Here is a 12901-nt window from a genome sequence, read left to right as displayed (position 1 = left end):
TGCCACAACAAAATATCTCAGACTGGGTAGTTAATAAAGAACAGACATTTATTTTCTCAATTTTGGAGGCTAAGAAGTCCAAGGTCAAGGTTCTGCATATAGTGAGGACCTTTATGTGTTCTCACACATAAGGGGGTGGAAGGTAGAAGGGTAATAATAGAGAACCCTATGTCTTCCCATGGCAGAAGGGCATAAGAGACCAAATCCACTCCTGTAATCCACACCTTTATGTTGCTGACAGTAATCCATTTGTAAGAGCAGAGGCCTCATGATATAAAAGCTTCCCAATAGGCTTTATCTCCCAACATGTTGGAGATTTGCTTTCCAATACGTGAATTTTGGGAGCTATATTCAGATCATAATGCCCTTTTATAACAAAACTAGAGCACATTATTTTAAAATAGAGTTGATAATATAACTAATTCCCCATATATTTAAAACTCTACAGAATGCTCCAACTAGAACACATAAGAGTATACATAATAATCTTTTTCAATAAATCAATATTTTCACACAATATGAACACTCAGGTGTGGCCACACTGGATTAGGTATGGTGGTCAGATACTTGCCCTGTTAGGTAGGTGAAACTAAACAAGGGCAACAGCCAGAAGCACTAACAGACAACATTGCCAGCAGTGATTTTCTAAAATGATAAAGAGTTCACATTAAATTATAAAGGAAACAAAGTTATAGTCTTTCTTCAATACACACACTAGTTCATTTCTGCAAAAGTGAGTGTAAATTAAAACATGCAAAACACCCACAGTTTTTATCTAACACTGAGAGTAATTGGCTTGGAATGATAGAGCTTTCGCCTATGTAAATGCTCCGCAGGACACCTGAAATTTATATGGAATGAAGGACAATTAATTGCCCGTTCCCACGCACTGCAAGATGCAGTGAATCTCTGGCTCCGGCCTAGTTAATGTCCTCAGCAGCTTCTACATTACTGTGACAACAACAGAACATTTCATGAATTTTCAGATTTTTCCCTTTGGGAGCATATCAATTGAGAACTTCAGTTCCTGAGTCTTGGAAAGCAAAGGGACACTGTTAATTCCCCTGCCCACCTCCTGTCCCCTACACGCCCATGGTGAGAGGCAGAAGAGAAAACACCTCTTGTGGTCAGGATACAGCTCCTTCGTGACGGGCCCTGCCACTAATCTCACTCATTTTATGTTCAGTGTGCTTGGGCAAAGTACTCAACTGTCCAGAGGTACTCTGCACTCATGTCCCTTCCAGGCATGGAGGGACCTCATGTGTGATTGTTGTCTTATGGATCCACCCAACTTGTGGCCTCACACAAATTTCACTTCATGGCCTGGGTAGAGCCCTTGCTGATCCACAGCCTCAATGTCATCTCTCCACGACAACTTCATGCCTAAGATCATTTAAAATACATTATCTCTCTAATACCAAGTCCTCCACACCCCGTTTCTCTCCAGTGGATTCTCACTTACTCTAGGAATACATGATGCAAAGTAGACCAGAGGCCGACTGGACAGTCAGATGTTATTCTCTCCTTCTTACAATCACTAAAGCACTTTTTGCTGACCTTTATTCCTTTTATCTCCAAGACTAGGAGCTGGTGGGTACTTTGCTCCACAGTTGTAAACAGAGAGGCCAACGTATGAGCCACCACTGTTTGGTCTTTGTGCTACAGTGGAAAGAATTTCAAAGAACATGTAGAAATGTAGGGCTCTTTCAAAGTTAAGAAACGCATTGGTTCCTTTCTACACTTAAACCAAAGCTTTTTTTTGGTTACATTAACTGTGGATGTGTTATTTATTTTCTAATCATTCTCCTTGATCCATCGATCTAAGAGAGTAATTTTGGACAGCAAATTAGGAAGGGATGTGGCATAAAAGAACAAGGTTCCATCAAGTAGTTTGAAAAGCAGCCTGGCAGGGAATTTTAGTAATTGTTGTGATTACTGATAATCACACAGGAGACCGTTGATAAGGCACAGCACTGAAGGTAAAATCGTATCTAGGAAATATGACTTAATTTAGTGTTCATTTTCCAGTTGTCAAATATCTCCTAACTTCTAACTCTGAAGGATTTTTGCTAAATAACATGAGAGAAGGAAAGGTGGGCAAGGGACGGAGGAGTCCAGGCACTGTAAGGTTCAGTCTTTCCACGGTGAAACTAAGCCTACAAAGTGAAGCAGCAGCGTCATCACGTCCTTAAGAAAAAGACCAAAGGCCACTTCTCAAGTCTTGCAGAACCCTTCTTATACCATCGCCCCTGGCAATATCCTCTCTCAACTTCTGGACTTTACATGCTTAGATTTTTCTCCTATTCCTCCCACTTTCTCACCTGTGGGCCTTAACGTGCAGAGCTTTTCCTGTCCAGGACAATACTGAGTTCATTCTCCTCTTGTAGGAATCATCTTTACAGTGGCTTGTCATCTTTTAGAGCTGTGAAGACTTCCCTAAAATAGGCCAGTTCACTCTTCTCGCAAATGTCAAAACCCACCCAGTGTCTCCCTGCTGCTGCTTACTACAATGTTAAAATAGTGCAGTGCATGATTTGCATCATTGCTGTTTCTTTCTCCTAAAAATGAAAGTCCCATTTGTCCATTGATGACTCTCACATCTAAGTGTTTTAACAGTCACTCATAAAATACATGATGAGGAAGCAAATAAACGGATGAACAATTTTCACCTGTGATCTTATAGCTAGCAGGTAATAACAACAAAATCTAAGTCCATTTCACAAAATGCAAGCATACTTCTGATTTATTTCTCACAAAAGAGACCCTCTCTAATAAAAACAAAGTTTCCAAATTGGTCTAGAAACTCATTAAGTTTTCCTATTATTAATATTTATATATAAATAAATATAACATGTCAAAATAAAGTTTAAGTACACCTAAGTCTAATTAATATTGATTAATTACATTCATTTAAACCAAGTGAAGATATTCTACCTTAAAATGAGAGAATAAACATCTAAAAGTGTAACATGTGCTTTTTATTTTACAAATAAAACTTATAAGGTCAAATTGAGGTAAATTAGTACTAGATTTCTCATAGTGGTGAATGTACGGTTTTCCAGTTTGTATCACATTAGGAAGTGTCAGATGTCACAAATACACACAGAAGATTAAACCAATTGATGTTACTCTTTGACCTGCTATCCAACTAATTAGAATGTGTTTAACAACAACAACATGGGCTGGGCGTACACTCCGTGGCACAAGGGCCTGCCTGGCCAAGTGCGAGGTCCTAAGTTTGACTCCCAGTACCAAAAATCCTAGACATCATTGAATGTTCATAGATGATCTTCATGCACATTCAGATTTCCCCCACTGATTTTGCATAATTCTAAAATGATAGTAAAATAGTAAAAATAAGTATAGTCAGGGGAAGTAGGATGCTCTATCTAAAGTTCATACTTCACCAAGCTTGGCTCCATTCAGCTTTCCTACATAGTAAATTTAAAAGTTAGTGGGAGTAAGGGATTTTTTTCACCTGTTCCCTTGTTACAACTCAGCTCTATGTTGTACAAAGAAGACCAGATATTCTCCGATTGCTATAGCAGCAGCATGCCAGGGTAGAGGAAGTGGAGGCAGTAACTCTAAGGTGCAAAGAATAAGGGCGTGCATTGTCTATAGAGAATCTAACTACAATAATAAAACCAACCCAAGGTCTGTCTATTTTTATTATCACCATTCATCATGGCAGTGATGAAATATTCTCTGGACTCTAAAGCAGACTACCACCCCCACCCCCTTCGGTGGTATGAAAGTCTTTAAAGGGAGTTCTTTTCTTAGCATACTAACAGCCTTATAGAAATCATATGTGTTCCAGTTGAAAGCATCCAGAATGACTCCAACAAAATGAAAACAGTGCTTTCAAAAACTATTGGTCCTGGAGGTAATGAAATTCTGCCAAGAAGAGAGTCAAATTGAGGAAAAAGGATTGTCATTTACAGTCACTACTCGGGTCCTCTTTGAGACAATTTTATCCATCTCTTCTCTGGTCTCTTTACCACTGGTCATGCCCACTTTAATGTCTCAAACATACCATCAAGATGTACCTTCATAAACCACATAGCATGCACTTCTTCAAAGTCTTGAAAATAATTCTACTTATACTAAATTCCTAGGGATCACAGATGATATCTAGTGCACTTTTTAACCACCATGTATCTGAATGTAGTAGTTATATTTACTGCCTAAATGATGTAAAAAGCCAGAAAGTACATCTGCTACAACATGCTCATTACATGATTGCTCTATAATGACACATATTCTGTTCACCTTCATCATTCATTCATGTATTGGTTCTGTATTATGGATTAGGTAAGCACTCTGAGGTGTTGAACAACTTTCCATCCAAGCGTTACCTTTTCTTGAGCAAGTTCTGTGTTCCAAGCTTTCTTTTCTGTTTTTCTTTTTTGACAAAATAAATAGGAAGAAAATAAAACTCAGCAACCCATGGTTCATAATCTGCTTTAGCCTGTGACACTTCAGGTAGATTTAAAACAAAGTATATTAAACCCTGCAAATAAAAGGCCATACATAATTTAAAAAAATAAAAACAAGTAGCTAGTTATTATTTTCATGCCTATTTGCAAATTTTTCAAGAAAGAAGTGTACAGCTGTAGTTAAGAACAATGAATATGGACTAGTGTATGTTTGTGCAAGAGTGTATTGTCAGCTGTGCAAGCACGTGTGTATGTCTGTCCTGGGTAATTTCAAATAAGAAGGGAGAAAGAATGTAAAAGAAAAGGAAGCGTGGCTGACTCTCATCCAAGAAGCACTGAGCTTCTGCTAGGGTATGCATATGAGAGAGAGAACCCTCTGTCCTTACCAGCGCTGGTGCCTCTGCGGCAAGGAACTTGCTTCTGGTAGGGCTTATTGATGTAAAGCTGGCCATGCAGGTACGTTATTGAGATACTATTCATTAAGTAAAACCGCAGGGGCGTTTAGAATTTTTATAGCATCTACACCTTAGAAGGAATGCTGTCACTTTGTGTGGCACTCCTGGGAGCATTCTGTCTGTTTGGGACAACTGACAGGTTTATATAATATGAACAGGTCCCTCAGTACAGAGGTGTGACTCATGTGACCGTATATCTGTCACTAACCCTAATAAACTCCAGTGGTTTTGAGGTGGCAATGCCGGAAGAGCTTCAGTGCAGGATAGAAAAAAATCATCACAAAAACCACATACAAGGCTTATTATTTAATCTGGTTGGAATCCTGAAAAGAAATGATGGTGTTTCAGTAGGAAAGCTATTCACGTCCCTACAGAGCTGGCCAATTAGACTAGGACTTCCTCTCCCAAAACACCCTATTTTATTTTCCTTCTTTTATTGCTTTCACTGTTTTATTTCTCTTTGACACCCTACAGTGTGTTAATTTGTTCATTTTGCTTGCTGCATGCTGTTTTTTCTAAAAGAATGTAAGTTCCAAAAGAGCAGAGACTTTATTGATATTTCTTCCTGTTCTTTCTTCAGCATCTGAGATGAGTGTTTGATCCAAAAGAGGTCCTCACAGATATGTGTTGAATGTATACGTGAAGAAATGAATGAACAAATGAGTTAATATGGTGACTATAAGCTATGTTTTATTCTTCTCTGCTTGCCCAACTTCTTGCCTTTAATGAGTTCTACAGTGACTGGATCAACATAATCAGAAAGCTCAGGGTTGCTTGATTCTTGAAATATTCTTAAAACTTTAAGCTTGACCCCCATAAAGTACATACTTAATGAACTTAATGAGGAAATAAGAGATTCTCTGACTTGTTTATAAATGGGGCCAAATGAGAGCTTATAAGTAATTCCTGAGATAAGCAACAAAGGGTCAGTTTACAGGCTCAAGCCTGAGGCCTGGTCAGATTGCCATCTCTGCGTGGTTCAAGCTCCTGCAGTGTTACAGACAATCTGTCTGTCATCACAAAGCAGGTGGCCAGGCGGGACTGTGAGTGTGGATACAGTGACTATCTCAGTTGCTCACCAAGGCCTGCACTCTGCTACAAGGAGGTAATTGGTGTTAAGTTACAATTTGCAGTGGACAAGAGCCAAAGCATTAACTCTATAAGCAAAGTCTCTCTTCTTTCCACATACAATAGTCCCCTTCCAGTGGACAATATGTGTTTATTCATCCACCATACTCAAAAAATGCCCTAGATGCTGGGGGTACACTGTTCTAAGAGTGAGGACAAGGCAGACATAGACCTGACTGCCATGGACTGCACGTTCCTGGTCACATTTTCCAATTTGTTTGATTATCTTCATCAGTTTAATTAAGACACCACCTTCTGCCTCTCAAAGACTCAGGAAGGCCCTCAAATGTGTGTAAGTTTTTATAAATTCCCACAAAAAGTCCTCATTTTTATAATCTGTTAATATCAATTTCCAATGGAGCAGAATAGAAAATATACTGTGCTGGATATAAGGGAGCTTTTTATCAGGCTTTATAATTAAATATCTACTTAGGCTTGCTTACCCCAGTGGTTTTCTACCCTGACTGAACTTTAGAACTACCTAGAGAATTGAACAAAAAAGTAAGAAAAACAAAAATATTTCCAGTACACCCTCCCACACCCCTACACATAGGTACGCATGCACACACACCCAGACACAAAATCCAGACTGGACCTCTAACCAGCAAGAAGAGAATCGCCAAAGGTGGGGAGCTGGGCTTCAGGATGATTTTAAAACAAATGATTTGAGGGGCTGGGGATTTAGCTCAGCAGCACAGAGCCTGCCTGGCAAGAGCAAGGTCATGAGTTCAATTCCTGGTACCAGGAAAAAAAAAACCAAAACCATAAAACAAATGATTTGATACACAGGTGGAGCTAGGATTGAGTAAATCCCTTTGTAGTCTCATACTCAGTCTACAAAATAAAATGACCATGACTCCTCTGACTTGTTTTTAATAGTTTATTACATAAAAATAAGTTGTAAAAGCAAATACTTTTAATGCTTATACAAATAGCTTACTGTTTATTCTGATATACATAGAAATATTAAAACAAATACAAAGATAGCTAAACTTTTCATGTCACATGATGATATCTAAAAGAAAGAAAATGAAGAAGGATAAACTTGAGTCTTTGTGGGCAAATGAGTACACCTTGAGATCATAGTGTTTAGTGAAATAAATCTGATGCATGGCTCAAATATGTTACGATTTATCTTATATGAGAACCCCAAAGTAGAAATAAATTAAAGGCCAAAATAAATGACAATAAGAAACAGGGAGATAGATCTTTTGCAAAAGAAAAGGAGAACAAGAGATGCAGGGAGGACAGAGGAGGGAAAGGTGGTGAAAAAAAAGAATTAAAATATGTTCATGCATGTGCTAACTCCTCATGATAAATGTAATTACTTTATTAGTACAAACATGTACTAATAAGCAAGCAGAAAATAGAACATAGCTTCTGAACTTTCCTTGTTTGTGATAACTAAGAATTCTTTAGGGCACTGAATAAGTCTGAACTTTTAGATCTGGGAACATACATTTTCATTATCCAGGCACTGCTGGTTGTAGCGGATCCAGCATCAACAGAATCATAGATTAAGACACACACAAGTTCAGTCCATTTCCTACAGATCGCATTGCTATGACCATGTTCAAGAGCAACTTTTTAGGCATTGTGTTAACACTAAACTACTGGCGGTTCTTCGATTCAGATCAGTGGCCAGCAACTGAAGGTGCAGTGGGGGAGCTATACATCATAGACGACACCTTAGAAATTTATTGAACAAGCTGACATGCAATCTCTCAGGAACACTGCTTCTGAATCGGACTTTGGGGAGCACTAGCCCAGGACACAGCACCTCAGGTAGCTCATTTTGAGTTACTATTTTTTTTTTAAAGAGAGAAATATTTATTTATCTCACAGTTTGTGGAGGTTTCAGTCTGTAATCAGCTGGCTCCAGGGCAGGGTGGCATGGCACAGGGGCAACACTTCAGAGCAGCAGAAGACAGCAAAAGGCACAAGAGCGAAAGGGGGAGGGAAGGAGGAGCGAGCCTTGAGTTACTATTGATGGGAAGTCCTTGAATCTATATTGAGGAAGTCTATGCAAACTTAGTGTAGAAGTTCATGTCCTATAAAGCCCTGTGTTAGTAACCTTCCTCTGAAAAGCAAAATCTGAGTTGTAATAAGATTTAAAATGACTCTCTGAAATTCTACTCAAAGATTTAAAAGATATGTGATCTGATTGATACCCACACATTTAAAAAAAAAGAAATACTGTGAACAAACATAACTACTGTCTGTGCTTACAAAATCAGAAAATACAAGCAGCTTCTTTCATTACAGAGACAGAAAGTGCTTCCCCTAAAGCAGAAATGCATATTTTCCTGGATTACTCACTGGATGTAGACTTTTGAATAATAGCATCATGGCATAATTATGATCAATTATGAGATGGCCTGGTTATGGAAAGCCTCATTATTTAGGTTTTAAAAATTCATGTGGATACAATTTTTATAGAATTGTACTATTGCTAATAATAATATAATTTATTAATTACTATGGTCAAGAATGAGAATAAGCAATTTCTTACAATTTCTTGATGGATGAATTTATGATCAAGGTTTTCCAGACCAAAACATAGTAAGATTTTAGAATTTAAAAAACTTCTCCACATCCCCAAAGCAGGAGCAGAACTGTGGGTCTCTAACTTGGATGGATATTTTGACTTCCAAGTCTGAATTAGACAGTTATTCTTTTCAGATCCACTGATTGCTTTGATGATGATTCGGCCATTGACCTACTATTGGTAGATTTGTGGGATGTAAATTTGGCATTTTCTTCATATAAAAAAGGAGCAATGAAAAAAAAAAACATCAGAATTCTATACAACCCAACCCTTAAATGTAAGTTGATCAAATGTAGAATTGCAGGTCTTTGCAACCTCAACACTGCAACACATTGATTGAGGACTCAGAGGATGTGGGTGATCCCTCAGTAATGTAGCACGGCAGAGAAAGGTTGTAACTTCAAGTCTACCTGGAGGCTGTTCTTACTCTGGACTTTTATCTGCTACAAGGATTTGCACTAGAGCTGGTACACCGATGGTGTTTAACTGCTCAAAACAAGGCAGAGAAGTAAAAGCTCAACTGGAGAAAGAAGGAAAGAATAGCACTTAGAAGTCAACAAAGAATCCCCATGGTCACCCTTAAAGCAAAGGACCCTGGGTCCAACTGGCAGCACAGAAAATCTAAAGGACAAAATAAAGGGCCCAGTGGGAAAATGGGGAAACGGCTCCTGCTGTGCTCCACTACTGGCCTGGCTGGGAGTACTGCAACACCTTCCTCTTCTGCAGAAACCAGTGTGTAAATCAGCTTTTCATTGCTGTAATAAAATATCTGACATGAGCAATTTAAAGGAGGAGAGATTTATTTGGGCCTGTGGTGTCAGTCCGCAGTTTTCTGGCCCTATCACTATAGGTCTGAAGCAGGGCTGAAAATCACGCTCTGCAGCACATGGTGGGGAAAAGCTGCTTACCTCAGCAAGGCTAAGAATGGGACAGTCAGAAAAGAAGGGGCTGGGGCCAGGCATCGTCTCATGACTGATTCATTTCACGGAAGCCCCACCACCCAAGGTTCCATCAACTCCCAATAATGCTCTCAAAATATGGAGGTAGAGTGCCCATTATCCAGTCACTCCTGGAAAACCATCAGCAACCAAGTTTTCAACACAATATTTTCCTGGGCAGGGGCATTTTGGATCCCAACCATAATAATCAGTATGAGGGGTGTGAGACTGATGCTGTGGATAAACAGATAGGTGGGTGGTGACAGCTGGCAGAGTAGGAAATTGTGAGTGAGTGTGTGTGAGTGTGTGTGAGTGTGTGTGTGTGTGTGTAGAGGGAGCATGACTAGCACTATATGAACACATTTATGGCAAAAACAGTCGTGGTACCTCCGACCTAGGTAATTCAAAGTAAAAAGTGAAAAGAACTATAACAAAGTACTTGTTTTCCCTACAACAACAAGAAAAAACTATGGGGTGTTTTAATACCCTATCAAATATTTTAAAAACAATGTTTGGTATTCATGATCTCATTTCTAATTTTTCTGTAGACTGAATAAAAAGACCAAGTTTCTATCATCTATACTTGGTTTGAAAAGGAATACGCTGAAGGATCTCTTGAATATTTGCTAGGAAATAGTTCCTGAAATGCTGAGCCATCTTTAGGATATATTTAAGTGATTTTCCTGTGGAGTCCTTAAGTTTCTGTGTTATTGTTTTCACAAGGTAGCAACAGAGAGTGGGAACTCTAAATCCCAAGTCCAAAGGATAAAGTAGCACTCAGTCTATGAGAAAGCCATTCAGAAATACTATTGCAATCATAATGTAAATCACCCCCTTCTCGGGTACAGTGTTTATCTCCAAAACCGCAGCCTGCAGTGGCCTCACTATTTCCTTACCTAGAGCTGTAGTCTCCAGTTGCCTTGTGCTGGTGATGTAGCCTTTGATAATTCTTGCAATAAAAATCCAGTCATGTATGACTATGACATTTAGGAGGGAGCAAAAGGTTTCATTTGCCCCAGGCGCTAGAACCATTATAAAGGTGCCTATTAAAAAAAAAAAAAGAAGAAGAAAGAACATTAGGGGTTCAGAAATTGAGCCGCATCAAAATGAGTATCAGATCATCAGGCACTAGGTTGCTTCTTTTTAATAATTGCAGATAAAGTGAAGAGCATGCAATGCTTTATTTTTTGTCCCCAAGAGTTCAAATTAACCTACCCACTTAGAGTAGGAAAGAAGGGGAATATGGAGGACCGAGGCATAACTTTAACGTCTTTTTGGCTAGAACACAATGAAATGTAGGTAATACTGGCACACAGGCATTTAAAGATCAAAGCTGCTGTCATCCTGTGTCACCAATCTGCTTGCACTTTCAAGAACATCTTGTTACTAAGTGGCCTGCAGCAGCAGAACAGGCCCCACCCTTCCTATAAAATCTATTCCAATGAGAGAGAGCTCACTGCTCACATTTTTCCTTAGCTCTTCCCCGGGTCTCCTTTATTACCTGGATTCTATTTCGTCTGCCTGGAGTCTTCAATTGCAGTCTTTTCTGTGTCATTTAGAAAGCAGCCACTTTTCTCTCCAACCCCTTTCAGAGAGCCAAACACTGGTACCTCTCACACTCCCTGGACGTCAGCTTGCAGGTGAGGACACACTTGAACAGAGAAATGGCGACCTTCTGCGACGCCCCACATGTACTAGCCAGTGAAGTCTAACAAAAAGTCTGTGTGGAGAGTGGCTCTCAAGAACATTTGACTCTGCAAAGAAAATGTTCTTGGGAAGGAGGGATTCCTACAGATTTGCAAGACAAGAGGCAGCTTGGAGTTTCCTCTGCCAAGCCGGGGTCCATAACCACTAGATAGATGTGAAAGAGCCCACTTCATTCAGGGAGCATCAGTGTCCTTTACAAATTTGCTATGACCCCTGAACCAAGGTCTAGTGAATAAGAAATTGCCCCCCCCCCAGCTGATTCATATCCACCTTCATGTTGGCCTAGAGCAGTAGTTCCCAACCTTGGTTGTCCATGGACCAGGGAACATTAAAAAAAAAAAAAAAATTAAATTACTGATGCGTGAGTCTTAGTTCCAGAGACTCCAGTTCATCAGCCTGGGGTGTGGCCTAACCACTGGTATTTTTAAAAGCTCCCCAGCAGATCCGATGCACAGCCACTGGCAAGGTGGCTGAGGAAGGCATCTTCTCTGTCTTGTGTCATTCCTCCCTCTTTGTTACCGAGTCCAATTAGGATTCCTGGAGTCAGAATCTCTTTTCCTGAGGTCTGGCTGCCAGAACAGCGCTGTAAGTACCGGCAAAGAGCTCCACTGACAAATCTGAAACTCTGCCTTCTGCTTTGCTGTTTCCTCTGCTTCCCGTCCTCATGCAGCAGCTCCTGATGTCCCGCACCTTAGTAAGCCACAAGGGCCAATGTCAACTGGTGCTCCGAAAATACAAACTGGGGGCCCCCCGAAGGGAGCTACCGCATCAGCATCCATACCAGGCTCTGCACCATCGGTCTGCGTTCCCAGGTGTGCCTGACCTGCAGCCAGGTTGGAGAGCCATGAACTCCACAGTGGGTCTGGCCTTTCATCCTGCCAAGTCATTAAGGGTTTGTAAGGATGAATGAGCCGTCAAGAGAGCAAGGGCCTGCTGCAGTGCTCCTTTATTAATTATGGGGAAGTGATGTATTGGCAGTGAAAAAGCTTCTCTTGGAAAGGGCAATGAATGGTTCGTCGATTGCTGCATTAGGTCTTCCCTGACTCAATCTCAGTGTTTAGCTTTTACTCCTGTCTGTAGTTTAAAAGCGGCGTGGCTTTCACACTAAACAGCCTCTTGGTCTTTATTCCCAGGTGAGCTGCAGTCTTTGTGGGAAATACCAGCAAGACTCCGGGGCTGGAGACACCCCCCACTCTCCCAGCCTCATCTGCTTGTTCAGCATCTAGTAGCTAGCGTAGAGGGCTGCATAACCGATATGTAGGAAAAACACAGAGTAAGGATTATTTTGTTTTTAATCATTGATTCATCCCCCGATCGCTTTACTAAAAGAAGGCTTCCTTTAGCACAGGGGTAGAATGTGGAGGAAGAAAGATATATCTGGAGTAACAAATTCGGAGGTGAGAAACGGGTAGGCGAGTAGGAGTCGGGGTTCCATCTGTGGATGAGGCGAGAAAGGTTCACAAGAAAAGTTGCAGCGCCCCGTCTGCGCGTGGAAGCCCTGGGCTGGGCGCCCGGGACCACAGGGCTAGCGCGCGCGGCCACAGCGCACTGCGGGGCCCGGAGCCGCGAGGAAATCGGGAAATCTCAGCGACAGAGCCCCGGAGGCTGCGGGGCTCCCGACCCCACCCGGGCTCGGGGACGCGTCGTGCCCCCGCCCCGCGATCGCCGAGGGCACCCGAGGGTCGCGGC

At 40.9% G+C, this 12901-nt stretch overlaps 1 protein-coding gene across 1 annotated transcript in view; it reads left to right on the top strand.

Annotated features, from left to right (window-relative positions):
* Slc8a1 (solute carrier family 8 (sodium/calcium exchanger), member 1) overlaps window positions 1–12901 on the top strand; it is a 384678-nt gene that overhangs the window by 47981 nt on the left and 323796 nt on the right. The gene's annotated exons all lie outside the window — the stretch shown is intronic.

Source organism: Chinchilla lanigera, unplaced genomic scaffold, assembly GCF_000276665.1.
Source record: "Chinchilla lanigera isolate Chin_1 unplaced genomic scaffold, ChiLan1.0 scaffold00040, whole genome shotgun sequence".
Taxonomy (NCBI): domain Eukaryota; kingdom Metazoa; phylum Chordata; class Mammalia; order Rodentia; family Chinchillidae; genus Chinchilla; species Chinchilla lanigera.
This window is presented reverse-complemented; position numbering and strand designations above follow the sequence as displayed.